The 11,416-nt window shown below is 47.2% G+C and overlaps 1 protein-coding gene across 1 annotated transcript in view; it reads right to left on the reverse strand.

Moving 5' to 3' along the window:
* LTK (leukocyte receptor tyrosine kinase) overlaps positions 1 to 11,416 on the reverse strand; it is a 200,232-nt gene that overhangs the window by 64,687 nt on the left and 124,129 nt on the right. The window lies entirely within an intron of this gene.

Raw genomic sequence — 11,416 nt, forward strand, 5'->3', positions numbered from 1 at the left:
TGACAGAACAAGGAGCAATGGGCTCAAGTTGCAGCAGGGGAAGGGGGGAGAGAGGGGGAGAGAGAGAGAGAGAGAGAGAGAATTTCAACCAAAATAAACTTGGTACAACCACTTCATTAAAATAAGAGTTCATGTTATGAGATTTGAGTTGCAGAAGGGACCGTGATGTCCTCCCACTATCTCATGTTAGACAGCCTACTGAAGGAAAAGGGACTTAAAACTCTCTTATATGTAAGCACTGTGGATATGTGGCATAAAATGAAAGGAAGTGTCATATAATTTTAAATCTGTGTATTGATTTAAATGATCAATCTTCTTTACAGTTCTTCAGGGTTCTCATCCTTGGCTTGGCTGCCTGGTTCCATGTTGTGTAGTAAAGAAAGAATTGAACATAAAACTGATTATAATCATTAAAAAAATGGATAACGGAATACTACAAAGGGATAATAGGCATCCATTTTTAATCAGCTCAATAGTGACATATGAATTCCAAAAATGGACAAAGGTGATGAAAAAGTTTTTAAAATGTCACATCATTTTTTCACCTTTTGCAAGGCTTTTCATGTCCTCAAAACTTTGGGGATAAATTCTATGACATAATCATGGCCCCCAAATTCCCAGGTTTTGTCCATGTGCCAGTGAGCTTGCAAAATAGCCTTCTCATTTGAATTTTCATAATTTGAGGCATATAAGATTTATGTAGTCCGACAGCCGCTCTGGCAAATTTAGTGAGAGAGAGAACAGTGGGGATTTGGAGGTGGGGAGGCCGGGGGAGAAATGACACAGCTTGTAGATAGTCATGAACACTATTTAGCATATTCTGTACATGCATAAACAGATATATATCATGTCAAGTGGGGATGAAATGGTGACAGACTTTAGCAAACTGGTTTTGCCCCCACTAAACTCAATGAGACATGGGGATTCACAGATGCTAGGGTCGGATGGGACCTCAACAGATCATCGAGTCTGACCTCCTGCCTAGCACTACCCACATTCTTCCAGGTCAATACCAACCCATATTGTAGACAGGATCTGTATTATAGACTGCACCAGCTTGACTGATCGAGGATCCAGATGACTTGAAACCACACTTTTGGGCAGCCATAGCTAGGGAAGCAAGTTTGAGGCTAATGGTATAATGATTCCTGTTATTTAAGAATGGGACTGCAGTAGACAATCAGCCCACTGGATCCTTCCAGTGTCTCTTACCACCATGTATAAAGCATCACTAACTTCATACAGCATGACTACAAGGATAATATAAAGCAAACCATGTGGAAAAGTAACACACACTACTAATAAGCACAGCTACAGCCATGATATAAACAAGTGCCTATTTGGTCAGCCTTCATGAAAAGTACACAAAACTCTACCAGACCTGGAGCAGTGACCAGGATACTATAAACCTGACTCTTCTGGAGTGGGGAGAGGATGGAAGTGCAGACCTCCAAAGGTGCATTTAGAACTCACTGCCTGTCTAAATGACCTACACCACATGGAGAACTCTACCAAGGAAACCAATATCATGAATCAAGCCTGTCTCACACTGCAGAGAGACAACAAACGAAAAGTCTTAAATTTTTGCTGCACAATTATTTTCACTCATGTTATTTCAATATATAAATCACACAAGTTTTATACAAATGTTTGGTTGGAACAACTAGAACAGCTGAAGTTCCTTGCATGTTATGAACCCCTAGTTAATTCAATTCTGAGCATTTTTCTCTAGGAAAAGCATCATCACATATCTTTCAACCAACTCCAGTTGTACCCATCTAATCGCTCTTTGATGGTCTATGAAAAATAAGTTAGCCCCATTTCCAGCTAGACAATTATCCCCGTTGCAAAGCCACTGCTCCTAATAGCACTAATTAGCACCCTTGTTAGGAGTGTCACTAGAGAGGCCAAATAATTATCTGGGCCATGAAGACTGACCTGACCTCTCAACCCCCAGGGATATTCCCCTCAGGACTGATTTGAAGCACACTAGTAAGTGAAAGGGGACAATTCTTGTACTGTATCTGTTTTACAGATAGGCAGAGGAACTTAAGCAGACAGAGCAGTCAAACCAAAGCAAACCTAAAACAAACTATTTGGATCAAAGACAAGAAGGAAAACCAAATAAAAAACATGAAGTACAGCCACAAGGACTGACTTGAAGCACACTAGTAGGTGAAAGGGGACACTTCTTGTACTGTATCTGTTTTGCAGATAGGCAGAGGAACTTGAGCAGACAGAGCAGTCAAACCAAAGAAAATGTAAAATAAACTATTTGGATCAAAGACAAGAAGGAAAACCAAATAAAAAACATGAAGTACAGCCACAAGGACTGACTTGAAGCACACTAGTAGGTGAAAGGGGACACTTCTTGTACTGTATCTGTTTTGCAGATAGGCAGAGGAACTTGAGCAGACAGAGCAGTCAAACCAAAGAAAATGTAAAATAAACTATTTGGATCAAAGACAAGAAGGAAAACCAAATAAAAAACATGAAGCACAGCCACAAGGAGATGCTTGGTCTCCCAAGGCCTGAGCTGAATTAATTAAGAATCTGAAAGGTCACGACCATCTTCCAGCACAGCTTCTGTCATTCAGAGATATACAATAAACTCAGCCACTTTTGCTGGAGTGAAGGAATGTAAATCAGTCCCCATAACAGCCTCAGTTTGTGTCTCTGGCTGGATTTTTAGCACAGTAGCATCCTAACCGAGTGTCCTAGGGCAATTCTTCCTTTCCAAACAATCTTTCCTCCTTTTCCAAACAGTTTCAAATCTTCATGCATTGGAAGGGGGCCTCCATCCCCTTCATACTTACCAGACCAAGGACCACTTCCATTAGCCCTATGAAATAAAGACAGCCCACGAGCACTGTTAACTCTTAGAATGTCAGCATTTGTGGTATGCCTATATGAAAAACACAGGACCACACCGCGGTACCAGGTAGCTGCATTACCCTGGCACTCTGCCTGAGCTATTATCTCTGTTGAGAAGCTGAGTATATTAGCATTGGTGGACAGCTACACTAACATGCCTGTGCTTCTGGTACCCAAACTAGCTTGTTCACAGACAGCTTGGATACGCCTGGAAAGTGCTGCCTTGTGGCAGATATACCCTCACACACTGCTAGGTACATGAACTCCTAATAGGGCATGTTTTCCATACAGCGTATAGCTGCAGGTTTAAAGGTCTGATCTTCAATCTATTCCAGCTTCCATTCTGACTGTGGAAGGAGTATAAGCAAGTGTAAGGGGAAGTCCCTCTCTTATATTCAGTGATAGAATGACACTTCGGGTGAGAGAAATCTACACAGCAATGGGCCCTTCGCCTCCATGTCCACGTGAGGCTTATTCAGAAATCTTTTTCAGTTCATGGGATTTGAGCAGTTTGCATTCAAAGGACTGGGGTGTCTATGTCCCTTGTGGAATTCTCAGGGCTCCCCCTCATCATCCAGCCATTTATTCTCCCCCTGCCCTGAAATATCCCCCGCTATAGCCACTGGAGCAGATTCTCAGCCTTGGTATGATATTTTGCCAAAGCTGCTACAAGTCACTAGTTGGGAATTGATTGTCCTAGTGTATGTAGACACCTGCAACCATGGCTAGCTCTTATATCTCTTTTCCCATGACTTCTGGTACAAAGGATGTGGTTGTTCTGTGGAGAGGGAATGGCCATAGCATGGTGTCATCTGGATATTCTCAAATGCTGTATAGTATTTTGCAGCAAGTCAGAGTAGCTTCAAGTCTCTCTGACCTGTAATGGGGCTGGGATTTGGAATCGGGAAGCCATAACTAATTCTTCCACAACAGCCCCATGTTGGTCCATTCTTTCCAATCAGTACTGGTATTAATTCAGTGAAGGCATCATTGCTGGGGGACCTGAAGTATTCCCTCCAGCTCATCTTGAGTGTTGAACTGAGCATAGTGCTCAGTTCCCAATATACCAGGTCCTGCCAGCCTGGTGAATGGGTGCATGATGCCAGGGCCTGATGCAGGCCATACCGCACTCCCTTAGAACAGACCTTCCCTATATACAAAGTGTTAGAGTGATGTAGGTGTGATGGTCCACGAATTATGTGAGAGGCAACGATTTCTTAGGGTGATTATGCAAGAGGCAAGGTCACCTGAAGAAGAATGCCTTGCCTTCGAAAGCTTGTGTCACTCTATCCCAACTAAGCAGTTGATCCAATAAAAGATATTGCCCACCAAAATCCTTGCCTGTTTACAAACAAATTTTAAATGGGAGAAAGCATTAATGATTTACAGTGTGAAACAGAACTGGGAAGGCCAAGGCAATCCAGAGTGGGCTTTCACAGAACAGAGTGCAGGCTGAATAAGAAGGACATGATGCAAGCCTGCCCACAGCAGGGCAAAGTAACAAAGGAAGAGCAGGCAGGGTCATTTTAACCATTCTAAAGGGCAGCAGCTACTTTGGGAACAATATATTAAGCATGTTACAACGTGAGACTAGTGGCCTAGATTTTCAAATGTGTTTAAACACCTAGGGCATGTCCACACATTCAGACATGTGCGCTTGCAGCAGGTCAAATAGGAGTGGCACAGATTTGTGCCGGGGATTTGTGCCTCAGCACACATGCCTAAATTATGTATGTACTTTGGTGTGGGACAAGTTGTGCCAATTGGGGCAAACTGACACTGCCCAGCTCTTCCCGGATCTTCAGCCACAGGAGGAGCTGAAGGTTGGGGCCAGCACTTGTGCTGGCCCCAGCAGTATAAAAAGGTGCCCTGGCAAGCAGCTCAGGGCTAATTGCTCTCAGGAGCTTCTAAGACCCAGTCAGGTGACACATGGGGACACTAGCCCCCTGTGCCAGCTGGACTGTTGCAGCAGCCCTGACCTAGAGTGGTCTCTGCATCCTCTACCCACTGCACCAGTCTGCCAGTGGGAGCTGCTGCCTGGTTGCAACCTGCTGCCACCTGTGACAGCACCCACCCCCTAGGACCTGCAGCCCCATGCCTGCACACCTGCCAGACCTGGACAGGGACCGCACAGCTGCTTGGGATGTGGCATGGGTACTGTAGCAAAGCCATCTGCACCTCTGGGCCAGCTGCCATTGGGCTGTGATTGCACAGCTGGCCTTTGTGTGGCACTGCTGCCATGTGTGCCCCTGCCCTGCCATCTGGGCAGCTATCACCTGGAAGATGTCTTCAGTGTGGTGACCTACTGTGAAAGCATGCCCTCCTGGCCCCAAGTGGCCAGGAGGTCAGGCACCTCATTTGCCCTTCAGCTAGGTACCCAATGCCAGCCCTGGGCAGGCTCCTCTGCCTGGGTCCTGCCACTTGCCTCACTAGCAGAGATCCTGGTGTTCCGTGTTTAAAAACTGCAAATTCTCTGATAAAAATTCCCAAATTCACTGTTTAAAATACCCCAAAATCCATGTTCTCAAACGATTAACACAAAACGCCACTATATATCTATATCGGTCAATAGCTATAAATATAGGTATAGCTATAGAGAGAGATCCGTTGGGCAATGTTTTATTGATATATTTACCATTTTAAAGCAATTTGGAAGCCTACCAGTGCCTCTAGCATCGTAATAAAATAAATTCTAAATATCTATATGCTCTGGTGTTTGCTTTTGGTTTATCAAAGAAAAATCACAGCTGCCCCTGACCCCTTTGCTAACCAAGATGTGGGGACAGCTGTCCCTGCAGCCACAGCTCCTGCCAGCAGGTCCCTTCCTGTCTGGCAGCTGGACACACAGGGTGTGAGATGTGGGGGGATGCAGGATTTGCAGGAGGGGAGTGGGCAGGTGGGTGTCAGGTTCTTGGGTAGGTATGTGTGGGGGGGTGTGTATAAGGGGAATATGGGGTTTGTGAGTGGTTTGTGAGAGGTCAGGTCTGTTGGCAGGGGGGGAGAGGGCAGGTGTGTGGCAGCCCTCCCTCAACCTCCCCTCACAAACACCACACACCCCCCACCACTCCCCACATACCCCACATCCCCCTTACACACCCACCCATTCACACCCAAAAAAACTCCCACTCCTACTTTCCTAATTACCTGGGACAGTGCCAGGGTCTGGATCATGCCACAGCCTTGCCCTCCTTCTGTTTGCCCCAGCATGCTGAGGCAGCATGCTGGGGCAGCAGGAGCACCATAAAGACACTCTGGCTAGATGCCAGAGTATATCTCTAGAGCAGTGGTCTCCAAACTTTTTTGATTGCGCACCCCTATCAGTAAAAAATTTTTGAGCACACACGTGAGGGGAGGTTGAGGGAGGGCTGCCACACACCCGCCCCCTCCCCCCCGCCAACAGACCCGACCTCTCACAAACCACTCACAAACCCCATATTCCCCTTATACCCACACACCCCCACACACACCTACCCAAGAACCCGACACCCACCTCCCCACTCCCCTCCTGCAAATCCTGCATCCCCCCACATCTCGCACCCTGTGTGCCCAGCTGCCAGACAGGAAGGGACCTGCTGGCAGGAGCTGTGGCTGAAGGGGCAGCTGTCCCCACATCTTATGTATATTTATAGAAATAGAAATAGAAGTTCTAATATTTTCTTCCTGTACCCCAATGGATGCGTGCACCCCACTTTGGAGACCACTGCTCTAGAGGACCCAGCCTCCAGCTGCCTCAGGGCACGCTGCAGGCCCATGTCCAGGATTACTGTTTTTCCACGCATTTTGCTTTGATACCTGGATTTCCAGGTATCAAATTTAGAGCCTGCACTGCAAATATGCAGCGCAGGGAACATTTTTGTGTTCCCAGCATGCCTCTTGCCACATCTCAAACTGGTCTAAGAGGCCACCACAGGCACATGTGCACTTGTCTGGACACGCCCTTAGAGATGTGGACTTATAAGGCAGTTCCAGACCACACTGCTCCATGCTAGGAAGTACCACTTTGAAAATGTTTCTCACTCATTCATTCTACAAAAACTGAGTGGCAAAAAAAATGTTGCACAAGTGCCATTAGAGTGGTACTGGGTACACACCAAAAACAGCTATGTGACATTTTTTCAGCATTTGGTACCTGTGAAGTGGGAATGGGGTTGTAGAGGGAAGGTATGTTTCCTTGGCAGTTCCCCCTAGCACAGTCCAATGCATGTTATTGACAGGTCCCTAGTCACCTAGCCAGGGAAGGGTCCCCTTTCTCTTTAACGTACCTTCTCCCTTTCTTGTAACCACCACGCTGGACCCAAGGTTGCCTGGTACACAGATTCTGACAGGATCTACTAGCACATGCCTGAGTGAAGGCTGAAAGAAACCCTAAAATCTGTATTGCCCGAACTTCCCATAGGGGACATTTTTTCTTAATCACTGTTAAGGTTGAGTTATTTGCTTTTAAATCTTACTGCTGTCCCATAGGCTGTTCTTATAATTATATTTATCTATATAAATATTTAATCAATGTAAACATAGATTTATCTATACATATAGATAAATAAATATATATTTATTTATATAAATATATAATATAAGAATTAATGATTATTTACCTATATAAATATTTAGTCCTTTTATGAACCCTGCTAACTGCCTGGCCTTAGGGAAGATGGCCGTGGAAGCCCCAGCCTCCGCACCCAGCTGATACACACATAGACAACTCCTTTAAAGTCTGTGCTGTATTTAGTAGCAGATGAACTGCAGAACTGGAACTGCGTAAGAAATGAATATTTACATTCTAGTGAAGAGCAAATTCTTCCTTCCTGTGTGCCATTGCCACACTCCCTCCCTGCTTCTCTTGTGCTGAGAATAAAGTGTAATTTCTCTGCTTGGAGCTTAATTGGCCTCACCAGTGACATCTGAAGCCTCTCCTGACTGGCAAGGACTAATTTCATTACTGAAAACACAGTAGAGCTGCTGGGCTTCTCCGTGAGCAAACTGAATTAAATGGATGAGAAGATAAATGGAAGCAGTTGTTTTCAGAAGCAAGAAAATATAATCTCCCTGAGTATTCAAGCAGCAGTGGTGAACCTAAGTTTTCCAAGAAACGTGCTTCCTTTGCTCAGACCTTCCACTATACACCTCTCTGGATTACCCTCAGCTAGTCTGTGCTACGGCAGTTCCCTGAAATCAATACTGATCTATAATAGCAGAAGAGCTGGCTCTTCATGTTTGATGTACACACGTTCTTAGTACCAACCACCTTCTTTAGGCAAGGAAGAAATGAAAAAAGAAGCTAGCACAAGGTCTCCTCCCCATCTTACCTTACTATTTCCTATCTTCCGTCACCACTAGAAAACTTTCAGAACCCTTTCTTCAGGTTTCAAATAAACATTTAGAGAATGAACCACAAGTCCTGCTTACTCTCACATATCTCCAAGATTTAGCAGGGCAAAAATGCACTGGACTTGCAATTACAGCACCTCCAGTCCCTGTGGATGCCAGTAGGAGCAGGAGGGTCATCAGTGCTTCAGAAAATCAGGCCCTTGGTGATCACAAGGAAGTCTGACAGCAGTAACTTAAGATAAGCACCATACCTAAGAAAACAAGAACTGCCATTTACTGGGTCAAGCCATAGGTCAGAGGTGGCTCATCCGGCCTGCAAGGCCATTCTATCCAGCCCGCAAGGCCCCTAAAAAAATTTGCATAGTCTCATAGTAGCTAGGGTCAGGAGGGACCTGAACAGATGATCTAGCCTGACCCCCTGCCAGAGGCAGGAAGGAATGCTGGGTTCACAAGACCCCAGACAGGTGATCATCTAACCTCTTTCTGAATTTACCCAAGGTAGGGGTGAGAACCACTTCTCTAGGAAGTTGGTTCCAGATTCTGGCCACCCTAACTGTAAAATGTTGCCTCTTGATCTCTAACCTAAACCTATTCTCCACCAGCTTATTACCATGTATTAACACCATGAGTGTTCCTCATCACTCCAGGTGGTGCTGGGGAGAAAATGGCTCTTCCTATTTGCTGATGATCTCCCCTGATGAGTTTGTAGGCAGCCACCAGGTCCCCCCTCAGCCTCCTCTTGCCGAGGCTGAACAGGTTCAGGTCCCTCAGTCTCTCCTCATTTATGTGTCCTTGGTTCCTGTTAAAGATGACAGGAACCAGGGGCAGCAGGACCCAGGGGAAGCCTGGAGAGCTTCCGCAACAGCAGGGCCTGCCCGCCCCGCCCCTGCTCCCCCAGCTGGAAGCCCCAGCAAAGGCTTCTGACATGGGACCACATGGCTGCCCCAGCATGGGAAGTTCAGGTAAGGAGGTGGAGGGGTGGGGAAGGCAGGGAAGGAGCCCAGGGAAGAGCAGCCTGTGGAAAAGCTGAACATGGGGAAAAGCAGCCCCTTGCCCGTTCTGTGGCCCACGCTCCTTGCTGCAGCTGCTCACAGCCCACGCAGACCTGTCCTGAGCAGGCACAGGCAGCCCCACGTGGGCTGCGAGCAGCTGCAGTGCGGGGTGCTGGCCATGGGGTGGGGGAGGGGCCATTCCCCCCCCATGCTCAGCACCAGCTTGTAACCCGCCCCTGCTGCCAGCCTGGGCCCCATGCCAGCTCCAGGCTTGCCCGTTGGGGCTGCACTGCGGTGGCAGCAGCTGCAGCCCCCACGCTTACCATGCCAAGCAGTGTTTGCGCGGCAAGCAGGGGGGGCCGTAGCTGGTGCCACCGTGCACAGCCCCAATGGCAAGCCCGCAGCTAGCACGGGGTCCAGGCTCACAGCAGAGGCGGGTTACAAGCTGGTACTGAGGAGGGGAAAAGCGGCCCCTCACCTGCCCCGTGGCCAGCACCCTGTGTTGCAGCCACTTACAGCCCAGGTGGGGCTGCCTGTGCCTGCTCAGGACAACCCCGCACAGGCTGCAAGCGACTGCAGAAGGGAGCGCCAGCCATGGGGCAGGCAAGGGGCTTCTTTTCCCCTGCATTCAGCACCAGCTCGTTCCCTGCTGGCAAGCAGGGGGTCAGGGCTATGCGCTGCCCCCTGCCTGTACCACGGGGTTGGGGGGACACTGGGAGTGAGCAGGTGTGGGAGCACAGGGCCAGCGCCAGCAGGGCCCAGAGCAGGGCAGCAGGGGTACAGGGTCCCAGCCGGCAGGGCCTCTATGGAGCCGGGCCAGCTCCCCTCTCTCCCTGCTGGTGCAGCCCAGCCCGGCTCCACAGACCCCTGCCAGCCTGCACCCTGCTCTGGTCCCCACCGGTGCTGGCCCTGGGACACTGGTCCCAAGATGGTGACTAGGGGGCGGGACACCTGTCAAGGGGCAGGGCTACCCATGCAGCCCTTGACAGCTTGCCAACACTAGGTAAGCAGCCCTCCGCCCAAAATAATTTGTGCCCCTAACTCCTGTGTTCAACAGCCACTGATGTCCCTTTCCTCCAAGAATTTGTCCCATCCCTTTTTGAATCTGGTTAAACTGTCCGTTTCCACATCTTATGACAATAAGTTCCACACTTTAATCACATGCTATGTGAAAAAGAACTTGAGTTAGTTTTAAACTTACTATCTACTAGTTTCATTTTATGACCTTTGGCTCTTCTATTGTGAGAGATATTAAATAATACCAGTGAATCCCTATTTACTTTCTCTTCACCATTTAGTATTTGTAAACCTTTATCATGTTCCCTCTCAAGTGTCTCTTTTTCTAAGCTGAACAGATCTACCCTCTTTAGTCTCTGGTCACATGGGAGCCCTTTCATACCACTCATCTTCCTTCTCTGTACCTTCTCTAGTTTTCTATACCTTTTCAAGATGTGGGGACCAAAACTGAACGCAGTATTCAAGCTGTGGATGCACCATGGATTTATAAAAGGAGCATAATGGTATCTTCTGTTTTGTTTACTGTTCCCTTCTTAAAAATGAATGCAGGTGCTTTGCTATATTCTTTGCATAGCTTGGCTAAAACTTTTAGTATAAACCACCCCTCATGCTATGCCAGGCCTGCAACCATTCCAGGTACAGATGAGCAGTTGTGACAAGTGAGACTCATCTGGTTCCCAGAAAGCTCAGCAAGACATCTGGATCATCTTGCAATGGACATAACCATGGAGAAGGATGAAACCCTACCAACATATTTTGCTTACAACACATATCAGGATTTAAATAAGGTACTAGGTATTACACTGGTTTTTGGTTGTTTTTTTCCACAGCATAACTTGATTCTTCATTGTTTTAAAGTTGAAGTGAGACACTCATGTTCCTGACTGTGATTGATCCTTGCCCTCCATCTGCTATCTAGACTGCAAATTGACTCCACCCTGAACTTTGCCCATTGTCCAAAGGTATGACCTCATGAAGCACTTATAGCCGGATTCACAGCTGGTGGCACTGCATGTGTTTTCCTGCATTTTCAGTCATTTGGCTGCATTTCCAGATAGACTAAATTGTGATAAATTACATTTACATGGAGTTACTATTTACTTGCGGTCACCACTGTTTGATTGTTCCATGCTACCCACCCACCTTTCCTACAGTGAGGAATAAGCCTGCTGAACCAGTACTTCTTATCTAAACCTGTGCGCGTG

This window comes from Gavialis gangeticus, unplaced genomic scaffold (assembly GCF_001723915.1).
Source record: "Gavialis gangeticus isolate Ggan-Ray unplaced genomic scaffold, GavGan_comp1, whole genome shotgun sequence".
In the NCBI taxonomy this organism is placed as follows: Eukaryota; Metazoa; Chordata; order Crocodylia; family Gavialidae; genus Gavialis; species Gavialis gangeticus.